The following is a 15,492-nucleotide window of genomic DNA, read 5'->3' as shown; positions in this document are numbered from 1 at the left end:
AGAAAGCCCGCCGGGGAGCGGCCGCGCCGTTCGCCTCCCCAGGATCCGAGGGAAGCCCTGCGGCCAAGACCTCGCGCTCTGGACCCGGTCGGCGCCGGTCGCCGCCTCCTCAGCGCCAGGGGTCCCCCGGCGCTGCGCACCTCTCTCAGGGACCCGCTCCGACCCGGTTGCCTCCCCCTCGTCAGGCTGCCAGGGTCCGCGGGGCAGGGTGTGAGACGGTCGTCGCCCCCGAGACACCCCCACTTGCCTTCGCAGGCGCAGGGTCCCGATGGTCGGCCTCCCCCTCCTGTCGCAGCTCCTCACTCGGATTCCCACCGCTCGCCGTGCGGGCAGAACGGCAAAGAGGCGTCCCGCCCCCCCGCGCGGCTGCGCCAAACCGGGCAGGGGCTGCGAAGGCTGCGGCACCAACAGCTCGCGGCGAGGGTGTCGGGAAGGGGGCGGAGGGATACGGCACGAATGGGCTCGACGCCCCCTCCCAGGCCCACCGTAGTTCCGACCCAGAAAGGGGCGGGGCCGGGAGGAGTCCCGGCCTCAGGGGCGGGGCCACGCCGGCCCTCCACCGCCCCCCGTCGGGCAACCACCCTTCCCGCCCCGCACACTTCTGGCACCGCAGCGTGTGGGGCTGGCGGGCGGTGGGGGCCGGGGTTGGGAGGGTAGGGAGGGGCTGCGCTGGAGGGAGCAGCGGATGGATACAGATCGTCCCGGGGGGAGGGTGTGTGTGTGTGTGTGTGTGTGTGTACAGGACTGCTCGGAGTCCGCCCCCCTACCTTCCCCCATCGCGCCCGCCATCCTCCCTGGGCGCCAGTGGCAGAGGAGCTGTGAGGACGGCCCTCCCCGGGTCTGCTTTCCACCTTCTGGGGCCGCGGGCAGGAGGAAGGTGGTGGGAGGCGGCGCCCGTGGAGGCCGAGCCACTGCCTCTCTTCTAAGGGAAGGCAGCCCTAGATAGACCTCTGGCCTGAGGAAACAAACCACCTGTCTGCGCCAGTGTCGTCATCCTCTCTGCCACACTGCCATTTTCTCAGTCGCAGTGGTAGCACGGTAGCACACTTTGCCATTTCGCCGCCCCCGCAGTTGCCCAGGAAAGAGGGCCTTTCCCTCTCAGGACCCGCACCGGCTCAGACAGTCCTCCCTGTCTCTCATCCCATAGCCACGTGTCAGGCACCAGGTAGGGCCGGTCCTGGCTTCTCTCCCCGGGTTCTGTCAGGTCTTCTCTTGCAGTTGCCTCCAAGCGCTCATCATCTTTGGCAGGGTGGGAATGTGGCAGGGATTAGAACCAACTGGGATCTCACACACTTGCCATACACACCAGTCTACTTTCCCCAGCCATTCTTTGGAGAAGGCCCCACCAGGCACCCACTTCCTCAAGACAGAAACCTGCTGGCCCTTGAATCCTCTGATTCCTGCACTCCTGTATCTTTCCTGTAGTCTCCAGCCCCTCTTTTCTGTGCTCTATGGGGCAAACAGCAACCCTGGTTAAGCACACCTGTGGTTGAGCACAAACCTGCTGGCACTGTTGCCCGTTTTAAAACCCACCTAAATGGCACGCTCGCTGTGGTAAGCTGAATAAAGGTCCCCCAAAGATGTTCACGTCCTGTTCTCCAGAACCTGTAAATATGTGATGTTACATGGCAAAGGAGAATTAAGGTTGCAGATGGAATTAAGATTGCCAATCAGCTGAATGTAAAGTAAGATTACACTGCTGTATCTTGGCCAATGCCATGGCAAGGCTACTTTAAATGTGGAAGAGGCAGGCAGAAGAGTCAGTGTCACAGTGAAGTTGCATGAGAAAGACGCCACAAGTGGACGGGATATCACTAGTTTTGAAGATGGAAGGAAGCCAGAGGCCAAGGACTGCAGGCAGACCCAGAAGTTGGAAAAGGCAAGGAGACAGATTCTTCCTAGAACCCCTTGGAAGAATGAAGTCCTCCTATCACCTTTATTTCAGACCAGAGAGACCCTTTTCCTATTTCCAACCTTCAGGACTGTAAGATAATATTTTATTGTTTTTGTTTTTTTAAGCCAGCAAGATTGTGGTAATTTGTTACAGCAGCAGTGGGAACCGAATTCACTCACCATCCTGATAAAGTCCATTCCCCTTCACTTTCTTGAATTGGGCTTCAGCCCCTGGGAGGATCAATTTGGGCGCTCATCTCTCACCACTATAACCACCCTCTTAAGCGCCTTCTCTCTTTTCTAAAGAAGAGAGATTTTGCAATCATCTTTGAGGTTCGTCTTGGAGAAAGTCCCTATTTACTGAATATCATGGATGCTTACCAGGATGAAAAGGGAACCTTATTCTTACCATGGATTTTCATATCAGCTTTTGTTATTAGATATTTATTATAACTGTACAATATTTAGGTGATAGAGAAAAAATCTAGAGATGATTCTATACTATATCTAGAGACAACAGATGTCAGTTTTCAGAGGAAAGTCTTTCACTGTGCTCTTTCAATGGCCTCAGCTGAACTGTGGATTTTCTTTGTTCCAAAGTATACTCTCTTGGGTGAATGCCAGGGTGGAAGAAGGGAGTCTGAGCTCTTCTGGGATCTGTGCGTGTGCATGAATCTCTTTGCCTCTCTGAACTGTTCCTTCCCCTTCTGAAAGTGTCTGGTGCCTTTTATTCATTCAACAAATATATATGAGTATCTACTTTGTCCTAGGCACAAACAAAAAAGAAAGAAATCTCTGTTCTCGTGGAGGTGACATTTATTTGTAATTTCATTCTTATTAATTTCTTGTCTAAAAATTTACAGATTTATCCAAAGTCATACCAGCAATCTTATCTGATAATTCTGGATATTGTGAAATCTTGATTCCAAGATACTTTCTGACAGAGGAGTGAATCTACCACTAGCTGACAGATTATACTGTGAGATTTTGAAATACCTGTTGGACAATTTATTGTTAATTCATTTAGAGAACAGACACTACGACTCATTAACATTTATTGAACTGAGAAAATTCCCATTTTAAGCTCTTTATGTGTATTAGCTCACAAAACTATTTGACATTATGGACTACTATCAAAATAATCTATTACCTTCATGTAACAGGGAAGGAAACCAGCTCGGATGAGTTGTTTCATCTTTAAAGTCAGAGGGAAAAATAAAAGATTAAAATATTAAAAGGATGCTGACCTATGTCTGTCTGACTGGTAGGCACTATTTACTTCATCCTAAAATGGATTCCAGTCTAATAGATTCTGATGGCCAAGGTTCCGCTCTCCTGTGCCTCCACCAGACCTGTGTAACCCTTACTTACCCCTGAAATCTAAATCTCAGAACCAAATAACCTCCAAGCATTAAGCCCAGGATATAGATGCAGCTGTGCTATATCATACCTACAGCTCTGCCCCTGACCCCACCCCACCTCCTACATACTTATGCACGTGAACTTTCACACTAGCATATTCCTTGCCTATGCAACACACATGATCTACTCCTCTTCCCTCTTAATCACCATGGACATGTTTTTGTCTATTAAGCTTAACTTGGCTATATTCTGTTGTTTTAATTTGCAATTCCATAATGACATAGGATGTTGAGCATATTTTCATATGCTTATTTGCCATCTGTAGATCTTTTTTGGTCAATTATCTGTTCAGATCATTGACCTTTTTTTTAAATGAGATTGACTGTTTTCTTATTGTTAAATTTTAAGGGTTCTTTGTATATTTTGGATACCAGTCTTCTATCAGATGTTTTGCAAAGTTTTCTTCTCAATCTCCACTTGTCTTTTCATTCTATTAATAGAGTATTTTGCAGAGAAGGTTTATTTTTAATGAAGTCCATCTTACCAATATTTTCTTTCATGGTTCACACTTTTGATGTTGTATCTACAAAGTCCTTGCCAAACACAAAATTACCTAGATCTTTTACTATGTTGTCTTCTAGGAGTTTTATAGTTTTGCCTTTTACATGTAAGTCTATGATCCATTTTAAGTTAATATTACTGAAAGATGTAATGTATGAGTCTAGATTTTCTTTGCATGTAGATGACCAGTCGTTCTAGCATCATCTGTTGAAATGATTATCCTTTCTGCATTGAATTACCTTTGCTCATCTATCAACAACTGGTTGAATATATTTGTGTGGGTCTATTTCTGGTCTCTCTCTTCTGTTGCATTGATCTATTTGTCTTTTCTTTTGCCAATACCACACTGTCTGGATTACTGTGGCTTTATGGAAAATATTGAATTTGGGTAATGTCAGTCCTCTGATGTTCTTCTCCTTCAATATTTGCTATTCTTGGCCTTTTGCCTTTCAATATAAACTTTATAATCTGTTTGCTGATATCCATAAGATAACTTGCAGGGATCTTGATTGGGATTGCATGGAACCTATAAGTTGGGAAGAACTGACATCTTGACAATATTGAGTTTTCCTATCCTTGCACATGAAATAGCTCCACATTTATTTAGATCTTTGATTTCTTTCATCAGTGTTTTGTAGTTTTCCTCATATAAGTATTGTACATACTTTGTTAGATTATGCCTAAATATTTCATTTTTGGTGCTAATATAAATGGTATTGTTTTTAATGTCAAATTCCATTTTTTCAATGCTGGTATATAAGAAAATTTGAATTCTGTATATTAACCTCGTATCTGGCAACAGTGCTATAATTGCTTATTAGTTCCAGGGGTTTTTTGTTGATTCTTTGAGATTCCTACAGATATGATCATGTCATCTGTGAACAAGTACAGTTTTAATTCTTCCTTCCCCATCTGTATATTTTAATTTCTTTTTCTTCTCTTATTGCAATAGCTAGGATGTCCTGTGTGATATTAAACAGGAATGATGAGTGGGGACATCCTCTCCTTGTTCCTAATCTTAGCAGAAAAGCATCTAGTTGCTCAGCCTTGTGATGTTAGCTGTAGGTTTTTTTGTAGATGTTCTTCATTAAGTTTAAGGAGTTTCCTCTATTCCTAGTTTTCTCACTTTTTATCATGAATGGGTGTTCAATTTTGCCAAATGCTTTTTCCACTCTAAATGATCATATTTTTCTTCTTTAGCCTTTGATGTGATGGATTACATTAATTGATTTTCAAAAGTTGAACCAGTATTGTATACTTGGAATAAATTCCACTAGGTTGTGGTGTATAATTCTTTTTATACATTGTTGGGTTTTATTGGCTAACATTTTGTGAGGATTTTTATACCTATGTGCATGAAAGATACTGGCCTGCAATTTTTCCTTTTTGTAATGTATGTGCTTGGTTTGGGTCCTAGGTTAATGCTGTTCTCATAGAATTTGGGGGGGGATTATTCCCTCAACTTCTATTTTCTTTAAGTGATTGTGTAAAATTGGTATAATTTCTTCATTGAGTGTTTGATATAATTCACCAGTGAACCTGAGTCTGGTGTTTTCTCTTTTGTAAGGTTAATCATTGATTCAATTTCTTTAATAGTTATAGGTATATGCAGAGTACCTATTTATCCTTGTGTCAATTTTGGTAGATTGTGTCTTTCAAGAAATTGTAATTCTTCTAGGTTGTCAATGTTTTGGGACAAAGTTGTTCATAATATTCCTTTATTATCCTTTTAAGGTCCATGGGAACATTTCTGGTGTTAGCAATTTGTGTCTTTTCTCCCTTTTCTTAGTTAACTTGGCTAGAGGCATATAAATTTTATTAATCTTTCGAAGAACCAACTTTTGGTTTTATTGAATTTCTCTATTGATTTCCTGTTTTTAATAGCACTTATTTCTGCTCTAATTTTTAAAATCTCTTTTCTTCTGCTTACTTTGGATTTAATTTGCTCTTCTTTCTCTAGTGGCTAAGGTGGAAACTTCAGTTATTAATTTTAGATTGTTTTTCCTTTCTAATACATTCATTCAGTGCTATAAATTTCCCTCTAAACATCCCACAACTTTGATAAATTTTCACAATTTTTTTTAGAATATTTAAAAAATTTCTCTTGAGAGTTCTTTGACCCACGTGCTATTTAGAAGTGTGTTGGTTAATCTCCAAGTGTTTTAGGGTTTCCAGTTATTTTTCTGTAATTAGTGTTTAGTTTAATTTCATTGTGATCTGAGAGCACGGTTTGAATGATGTCTATTCTTTAAAAAATTTTAAGGTATATTTTATATCCCAGGATGTGGTCTATCTTGCTGAATGTTCCATGTGAGCTTGAGAAGAATCTGTATTCTGCTGTTTTGGATGAACAAAACAGAATACACAAAAATTTATAAGTATTAACTAGGTACTGTTGATTGATGGTGCTGTTCAATTCAAGTTTGTTTTTACTGATTTTTCTACCTTCTGAGTCTGTCAATTACTGATAGAGTGGTGTTGAAGTCTCCCACTATAATAGTGGATTTGTCTTTTTTCCTTCAATTCTGTCAGTTTTTGCCCTATGTATTTCTGTACTTTTTTGTCAGGTGCGTATACATTAAGGATTGTTATGTCTTCTTTGAGAACTGGGCCACTTATCAGTATGTAATTCCCCCTTTCTCCTGGTAATGTTCCACGCTCTGCATCCTGCTTTATCTGAAATTAATAGAGCTACTCTGGCTTTCACTTGTTTAATGTAAATTTGTTTAATGATGGTATTTCTTTCTCCATCCCTTTATTTTTAATCTATTGGTGTCTTTAAAGTAGGTTTCTTTTAGACTACATGTAGCTGGATCTTATTTATTTAATCCACTCTGACAGTCTATCTTTTTTGATTGGTGTTAGACCACTGACATCTATGATCATTGATACAGCTGGATAAATACCTACCATATTTGTTACTGTTTTCCATATGTTGCCCTTTTTCTTTTTTTGTCTTATCTTTTTCTGCCTTCTCTGTTTTAAATTGTACATTTTATATGATATCATTTCTCTCTTCTCTTAGCATATAAATGATACTTCTAATTTTACTTTTCTAGTGGTTGCCCTAGAGTTTGCAATATTCAAGGCCACTTTCAAATAACACCATACTGTTTCACAGGTAGTGCAAGTACTTTACAACAGAGTATTTCCAATTCCTCCCTCTTATCCGTGATAACATTGCTGTCATTCATTTCACTTATCTATAAGCTGTAATCACCACATACACTGTTGATATGCTTATTTTGAACAAACTGTAATCTGTTAAATCAACTAAGAATAAAAAGACTTCATTTCACCTTCATTTATTCCTTCTCTAACACTCTTCCTTTTTTCAATAGATATGAATTTTTGATCTATATAATTTTCCTTCTCTCTGAAGAATTTTGTTTAACATCCCCTGCAGGACAAATCTACTGGGGACAAATTCTCTCAATATTTGTTTGTCTGAGAATGTCTTTATTTCTCCTTCACTTTCAAAGAATAATTTTACTGAATACAGAATTCTAGATTGGTAATTTTTTTCCTTCAACACTTTAAACATTTCTCTCCACTCTCTTCTGCTTGTATGGTCTCTGAAGAGAAATCTGATGTAATTCTTACTCCTGCTCCTCTATAGGTAATGTGGTAGGTTTCTCTGGCTTTTTTCAATATTTTCTCTTTGTCTTTGATGTTCTCCCATCTGAATATAATAGCCTAGGTATAGATATTCTGGTTTTTATCCTGCTTCATGTTCTCTGAGCTTCCTAGATCTATGGTTTGAAGTGTGTCATTAATTTTGGAAACTTCTCAGCCATCATTACTCAAATATTTCATCTGTTTCTCTCTTTTCTGTCTTTGTGGTATTTCTATTACATGTATGTTACACCTTTTGTAACTGTCCCACAGTTTGTGGATATTTTGTTCAGTCTTTTTCACTTTTTATCTCTTTGTATTCTCTTTCAGAAGTTTCTACTGACATTTCTTCAAGCTCATTGATTTATTCTCAGCCATGTTCAGTCTATTGAGGAGCCCATCAAAAACATTCTTCATTTCCTTTACACTGTTTTTGATTTCTAGCATTCACTTTTTGATTCTTTCTTAGGGTTTACAGCTCTGTGTTTATATTACCATCTGTTTTTGCATGTTGTCCACTTTTTCCATTAGAGCACCTAGCATATTAACCATAGTTGTTTTAAATTCCTGGTCTAATTCCAAAATTTCTGCCATATCTGGATCTGTTTCTGATGCTTGCTCTGTCTCTTGATACTGGTGTGCTGGGGTTTTTTGTTTGTTCGTTTGTTTTGTTTTTGTGAGTTTTTTTGGCTTTTAGTATGCCTTGTAATTTTTTGTTAAAAGGTAGACAATATGGGTTAAAGAAACTGAGGTAAATAGGCTGTTAGCGTGAGGTTTTATGTTTATCTGGCTAGGAGTTAGGCTGTGTACACTGTTTGCTATAGCTCTATGTGTCAGAGGCTAAATATTCTGTTGTCCTTGTTTTAGTTTCTCCTGTTGTCTTTGGGTTTCCCTAGAGACTTTTAAAAACAGAAATGTGACCTTGCTGAGGCTGGGAAGGCATCTTGGTACTGTACGTGATACAAATGATGCCCTTACAAGGATATCACATCTAGCTTTTATCTTAATATTTAGAAAGGAATGTGCAAACATCACAGAACCATGTTTCCCAAATATTATTCCATTGAACATGAGGCCATCAGGATGTTAAGGGGCATTCCATTTTTTAACGTGGTCTAATGAAACTGGGAAATGTTTTTATAGAAGACCCTGAAATATTTTGATTAAAATGATGTGAAAGACCTATGAGTAGAGTTTAAAAGAGAAGAGATTTTTTAGGAGTAAAATAAAGCTGAGGGGAGATGTAAGTAGTTGGAGGGTTATTATAAGCTAGATATACCACAGCTGCCTTATCTCCATAAAGTCAGAAGTTGACATACTGCAGCAAGAGAGAGATGGGTTAGAAATGGACTGCATAGTGAGGGTGTGAGAGAAAAATATTAACGTATTATTGTAAGAGAGCATATCATCTTCAACTCTGGACACATGATAGGAAAGGCAAAAAACCATTTAAGGATGATTTATGTGTCTTGCTGCCTGAAGCTGCCAGGAAGGTAATTCTGAATTTCTTTCTCACTCCAGAATTCCATGGCCCTAGTCTTGTAGGTCCTAGGATGCGGGGTAGAGACGTTTTCTTAAAGAAGGTCTGAGATGTACACTTCCTTCAGCTTTAATCTGCTCTTATTATACATGAGCCTTATTGATGTGGTTGGAAGGTGTGGGGGGAATGGGAAACATTCTATGGTTCTATTATTTGGTCTCAGTGTTTCAGTGAGCCTTTGTCCCTGGTTTGTGACATTCACAAGTGCTTCTCAGTTTTTTTTCTTTTTTAGGTGAGACAGGAGGTCTATAGGGGGCTAGAGTTGTGTATTTTCCTCTAGTCTGTGAACTCACAAATGTTTCTTACCTTTTTTTTCCTCCCAAGGCAAGATAAGAAATGCTAGATGGGGCTGGAATTGAAAAAAAAGCCTTTCCCCTGGTGGGATAAGGCTCTAGTAGTTTTTTCCCATTCAGAGCAGGCAGTTGTCATGGAGAATGCTCTGAGTGTATTTCAAAATGTTTGCTCTTCCCATCCCTCTGCTGTATCCATGAGGGAATACTTCTTGGCTCTTCACCATGAGAACTGAGTGGTTTTCCTGGAGGTCAAATCCACAAAAGCTCCTGTAAGACTGTGACACACAGAATTTCTCACTCCCTTGATGGTCCACACTCAGCCTCCAGCAATTTATCAAAATTACCATTCAAGTGTTCCTACCAGTTTTGGCTCCAGTGGATTCTACTCCAGGTAAGCAGATCTCAACTGTGATTCTGAATTTGTCTGTTTCTCCAGATTTTGTAGTGGTGATTTGGCCTATGATCTTAGTTATCTGATGGGTCCAAGAAAAGCCAGGTATTTTCAGATTTTTCTTGTGACTTTGGGAGTCACGACTTCCAGGCTCTTTATATATTGTAACTGAAACCAAAATTTTGGATGGAAGACTTAATTTATGCTGTTTGAAGATGTGTTGACAGCTATTTCCCCTCAGGTCTCTGTATACCCTTTAACTCATTCCTCTTCCTTATTCAAGTACTTACTCAAATTGACCACTGAATAAGTGTTACTACGCCACCATAAAGGAAGTGACAGAAGGTGATTGTAATTTTTCTTTTTTTACAACTAAGAGTTATTTAACAGAAATTATTTGAACCAGGAATTCTACTTCTAGGAGTATGCCCTAAGGAAATAGTTAAGGATGTGCAAGCCAGTTTAGCTACAAGTGTATCAGTCCTCTGCTATCCCTTCAACGATGGGATGACTGTAGAGAAGAAAAATATCACAGAGGGAGTGCACTGAAGGCATAGATGGAAACAGAAAAACTGAGACAAGTGATCTAGACAGCAGCAAACACAAACACCTACACGATCCACAGATCTGTTTTTCAAGATCTGTTCTCAGTATTCTGGAATTCACCCAGGTGATCATGTGGGGTAGAAAAGGGCAAAAACAATAACTTGACTGAAATAAATAAAAACACACAGGTGAAATGTACCATTTAGTGACAGAAATTTACTACGGGAATGTTCATCACAGAATTGTTTTTAATAGGAAAAAATAGAGATAACCTAAATATATGAGTATAGGAAATTTGTTAATTATGGCAAGCTCGGTAGATGGGATTCTATGCCAACAATAAATGGAAGTGTCTGTTTCAGAAACACCTTGTCAGCATTGGGCTTTATCCAACTTTTATTTTTGTCAATATGCTGGGTAAAAAATTGAATACTATTATTTTGATTTGTATTTCTACAATTGTGCAGGAGCATATCAGGGCATACTACATTAAAGTAGCAGTAACAAATGACCCTCAAATCTCAGTAACTTAAAGCAACAAAAATGTATTTCTTGTTCATACTACATACCCAACACAGGTTGGTTGGGGCTACACTTACTAAGATTAAAGTGATGGAACAGTCACTATATGGAACATTGCTGGTTACCATGGAATAGGAAAAGACAGATCATGACAAGTCACACAGTGGCTATTAAAATTTTACCCCCCAAACTGACAAAAATTTTTCTGTTATGTTCCACTAATTAAAACAAGTTATATGGCCATAGCTGTGTTCAAAAGGAATGGGGAAGTGCAAGACTAAGTGTCTGAAAATTACACAGAAGGAAATCTTGGTTAGATTGCCATATATGTTCTAACTAGTGTTTCTAGTATATGCTATCTTTTCACTTGTTTATGGTAATTTACAACAGCTTTATTGAGATACAGTGATTCAATGGCATTTAATAGATTCAGAATTGTGAATGCATCATCAAAATCAATTTTGGAACATTTTCATTAGCCCAAGAATATACCCTGTAGCCCTTAGCTATCAGACTACTTGCCCCTATTCCTAAACCAGAGACAACAACGAATCTGCTTTCTGTCTCTGTAAATTGGCCTTTTCTGGACATTTCATATAAATGGAATCATGTGATATGTGGTCCTTACTAGCTTCTTTCACTTATCACTTGTAACATGTATCAGTACGTCATTGTTTTATTGCTGAAAATTATCCCATGATATAAACAGGCCACATTTTATTTATCCATTTATCAGCGATGGATATTTGGGTTGTTTCCACTTATTGACTATTATGAATAATGCTGTTATGAACACTTGTGTTCAACATTTTGTTTGGACATATCTTTTCATTTCTCTTAGATGTATACCCAGGAGTAGAATTGATGGAACATATGGTCACCTTTTGAAGTTACTGTTTCCCAAAACAACCACACCACTTTACATTCCCACCAGCAGGGTATGAGGATTCCAATATCTCCCTATACTTTCTAGCAGCTTTTATTATCTGTCTTTAGTATTATAGTCATCCTAGTGGGTGTGAAATGGTACCTAATTGTGGTTTTGATTTTCCTAATGGCTGATGATGTTGAGCATCTTTGCATGTGCTTATTGGCCACTTTTATATCTTCTTTGGATAAACGTCTATCCAGGTCCTTTGACCATTTAAAAATTGGATTATTTATCTTTTTATTATTGATTTGTACCTTTATTATTGAGTTGGAACCGTTTTTTATACATTTTAGATCCAAGTCCCTTACCAAATGATTTGCAAAATTCTCTCCAATTTTGTGGGTTGGCATTTCATTTACTTGATTGTGCCTTTTGAAGCACAAAAGTTTTTAATTTTGATGATGTCCAGTTTGTCTATTTTTCCTTCTGTTGCTTGTGCTTTTCATGTCATATGTTTGAAACTACTACTTAATCCAAGGTCACATAAATTTATACCTATATTTTATAGTTTTAGGTCTTACATTTAGGACGTTGATCAATTTTGAGTTTTAAAATATGGTGTGAGGTAGGGATCCAAATTCATTCTTTTGCATGTGCTTATCCAGTTGTGCCAGCACCATTTGTTGAAAAGACAATTCTTACCCCATTGTATGGTCCTCGCATCCTTGTCAAAACTCAATAAATATAAAGATTTATTTCTGGACTCTCAATTCTATTCCACTGATATATGTGTGTGTGTGTGTATATGTATGTGTGTGTGTGTGTGTGTGTGTGTGTATATATATATATATATATATATATATATATATACTCTATGTCAGTACTGCACAGTCCTGATTATTGTAGCTTTGTAATAAGTATTGAAATCTCACAGTGTAAATCCTCCAACTTTGTTCTTTTTAAAGATTATTTTGGCTATTCTGGATCCCTTGCACTTACATATAAGTTTTAGGAACAGCTTGTGAATGCCTGAAAAAAAACGGAGCTGTAATGTGGTAAGGATTGCACTTAATCCATAGATCAATTTGGCCAGTATTGGTACCTTAACAATACTAAGTTTTCCAATCCATGAACACAGGATGTCCTTCCATTTGTTTAGTTCTCTAATTTCTTTCAACAATGGTTTGTAGGTTTTCAGTGTACAAACCTTACACTTTTTTGGTTAAATTTATTTCTAAGTTTTTTATTCTTTTTAATGGTATTGTAGTTGTTTTCAAAATTTTATTGGTTTGCTCATTACTACTGTATAAAAATACAACTGTGTTTTGTATATTGATATTTTATCATGCAAATTTGCTCAACTTATTGGTTTTAATAGTTTCTTAGTGGATTTCCTAGGATTTTCTAAATATAAGATTAATTCACCTGCAAATGTTTCGGTATTATGAATCATGTCAACATTATCAGTTAACTTTATCAATCTTTTTTTTTAATGCCCCCATTGATTTCTATCTAACCAGCCATGGCATTTTCTCTCACCAAGAATATAAGTAAAAAAAATTCTCCTGGTACTTTTATGTTTCAATATTTGCATTTAAATCTTTGAACTAATTGCAGTTTATTGTGGTGGAATGTATTTTATGTTATTTATCTCCAAATAGGTTGCCACTCTTCCAAATTGTGGTAAAATATACATGACATAATATTTATTACTTTAGTCATTTGTAAGTGTATAATTCAATGGCATTAAATACATTCACAATGTTGTATAATCATCACTACTATTTATACCAAAACATTTTCATCATTCCCAACAGAAACACTATACCCAATAAAAAATAACTCCTCTTTTTCTCCTCCCCTAAGCTCCTGGTAAACACTATTCTACTTTATGTCTCCATAAATATGCCTATTCTAGGTACCTTATACAAGTGGAATACTATAATATTTGTGCTTCTGTGTCTGCCATATTTCACTAAGTATAATGTCTTCAAGGCCAATCCATGGTTTAGTACATACCAAAATTTCATTCCTTCCTATGGTTAAATAAAATTCCATTTTATGTATATACCATATTTTGTGTACCCATTCATCCACCAATGGGCTCTTAGGTTGTTTCCACCTTTTGGCTATTGTGAATAATAATGCTAGAACACTGGTGTATACATATTTCAAGTTACTGCTTTCAATTATTTTGGGTATATAGCCAGGTGTGGGATTGCTGGGTCATATGATAGTTCTATGTTTAACCTTGTGAGAAGCTGACAAACTGTTTTCCACTTCAGCCATGCTATTTTACATTCCCACCAGCAATGCACAAGAGTTCTAGTTTCTCCACATCCTTGCCAATGCTTGCTACTTTAGTTTAAAAAAATTATAGGTATCCTAGTAGGTGTAAACTGGTATCTCGTGGTTTTGATTTGCATTTCACTCATGACTAATGATGCTGAACATTTTTTCACATGCTTATTGGCCATTTGTTATGTTCTCTGGGACATGTTTTAAGTCCTTTGCCCATTTTTAAATTGGGTTGTTTGCTTTTTTGTTGTTTAGTTTTAGGAGTTCTTTATGTATTATGGATATTAATCACTTTTAAGATATATCATTTCCAAATATTTTCTCCCATTCAGTAGGTTGTCTATCCACTTTCTTGATAGTATCTTTTGATGTACAAAAGTTCTTAATGTTGATGAAGTCCAATGTATGTATTTTGTTGTTGCTGTTGCCTGTGCTGCTTGGTGTCATATCCATGAAACTGTTCTCAAACCTAGTATCATGAAATTTTCTCGAATGTTTTCTTCTGAGAGTTTTACAGGTTTAGCTCTTAAGTTTAGGTCATGGATTCATTTTGAGTTATTTTTTGTATATGGTGTAAGGTAAGGGTCCAACTTAATTGTTCTGCATGTGGATGTCCAGTTTCCCTGCACCATTTATTCAAAAGACTGTCCCTTCTCAATGGAAGGGTCTTGGCATCCCTTGTGGAAAACCAATTGACTATTGATTTTCTGTTTATATCTGGGGTCTCTATTCCATTGGTCTATGTGTCTGTCCTTATGCAACTACCATACTGTTTTTTGTTTTGTTTGTTTGTTTATTTATTTATTTATTTATTTTTGGCTGCATTGGGTCTTCATTGCTGCACGTGGGCTTTCCATACTGTTTTAATTACCATAGCTTTGTAGTAAGTTTCGAAGTTGGGAAGTATGAGTCCTCAATTTATTTTTATTTTTCAAGACAGTCATGGCTATTCAAGGCCCCTTCCAATTCCATATGAATCTGAAGATCAGCTTTCACATTTCTGCAAAAAAAGGCTCTTTGAATTTTTATTGCATTGAATCTGTAGATCACTTTGGAAAGCATTGACATCTTAACAATATTATGTCTTCCTATCATGAACACAGAATGTCTATCCATTTGTTTAGGTCTTCTTTAATTCTTTCAGGAATGTTTTGTAGCTTTCAGCAAGCAAATCTTTCAGCTCCTTGGTTAAATTATTACAAAGTATTTAATTATTTTATATGCTATTGTAAAAGGAATTGCTTTCTTAATTTCCTTTTTGGATAGTTCATTGCTTCTGTATAGAAACACAAGTGATTTTTTTGAGTGTGTTTTGTACCCTGCAACTTTGCTGAGTTGGGATTGTTAGCTCTAATAGCTTTCTTGTGGATTAATTGGGATTTTCTGTATAACAGATCATATCAGCAGTGAATAGTGATAGTTTTACCTCTTCCTTTCCAATTTGTATGTCTTTTCTTTTTCTTGTCTAATAGCTCTGGCTAGAATTTCTAGTACAATGTTGACTTGCAGCAATGAAAGTGGGCAATCATGTCTTATTCTTGATTTTAGGGGAAAATCCTTTAGACTTTCACCATTGAGTATGATGTTAGCTGTGGAATTT

The 15,492-nt window shown here is 37.9% G+C and overlaps 1 protein-coding gene across 6 annotated transcripts in view; it reads right to left on the bottom strand.

The window, feature by feature from the left end:
• The window catches only part of ARMCX5 (armadillo repeat containing X-linked 5), a 135,791-nt gene that overhangs the window by 1,862 nt on the left and 118,437 nt on the right, over nucleotides 1–15,492 (bottom strand). The gene's annotated exons all lie outside the window — the stretch shown is intronic.

Source organism: Balaenoptera borealis (assembly GCF_965194805.1).
Source record: "Balaenoptera borealis genome assembly, chromosome: X".
NCBI classification, from domain to species: Eukaryota; Metazoa; Chordata; class Mammalia; order Artiodactyla; family Balaenopteridae; genus Balaenoptera; species Balaenoptera borealis.
The sequence above is the reverse complement of the archived record's forward strand: the minus strand, read 5'-3'. Positions and strand labels throughout refer to the sequence as shown.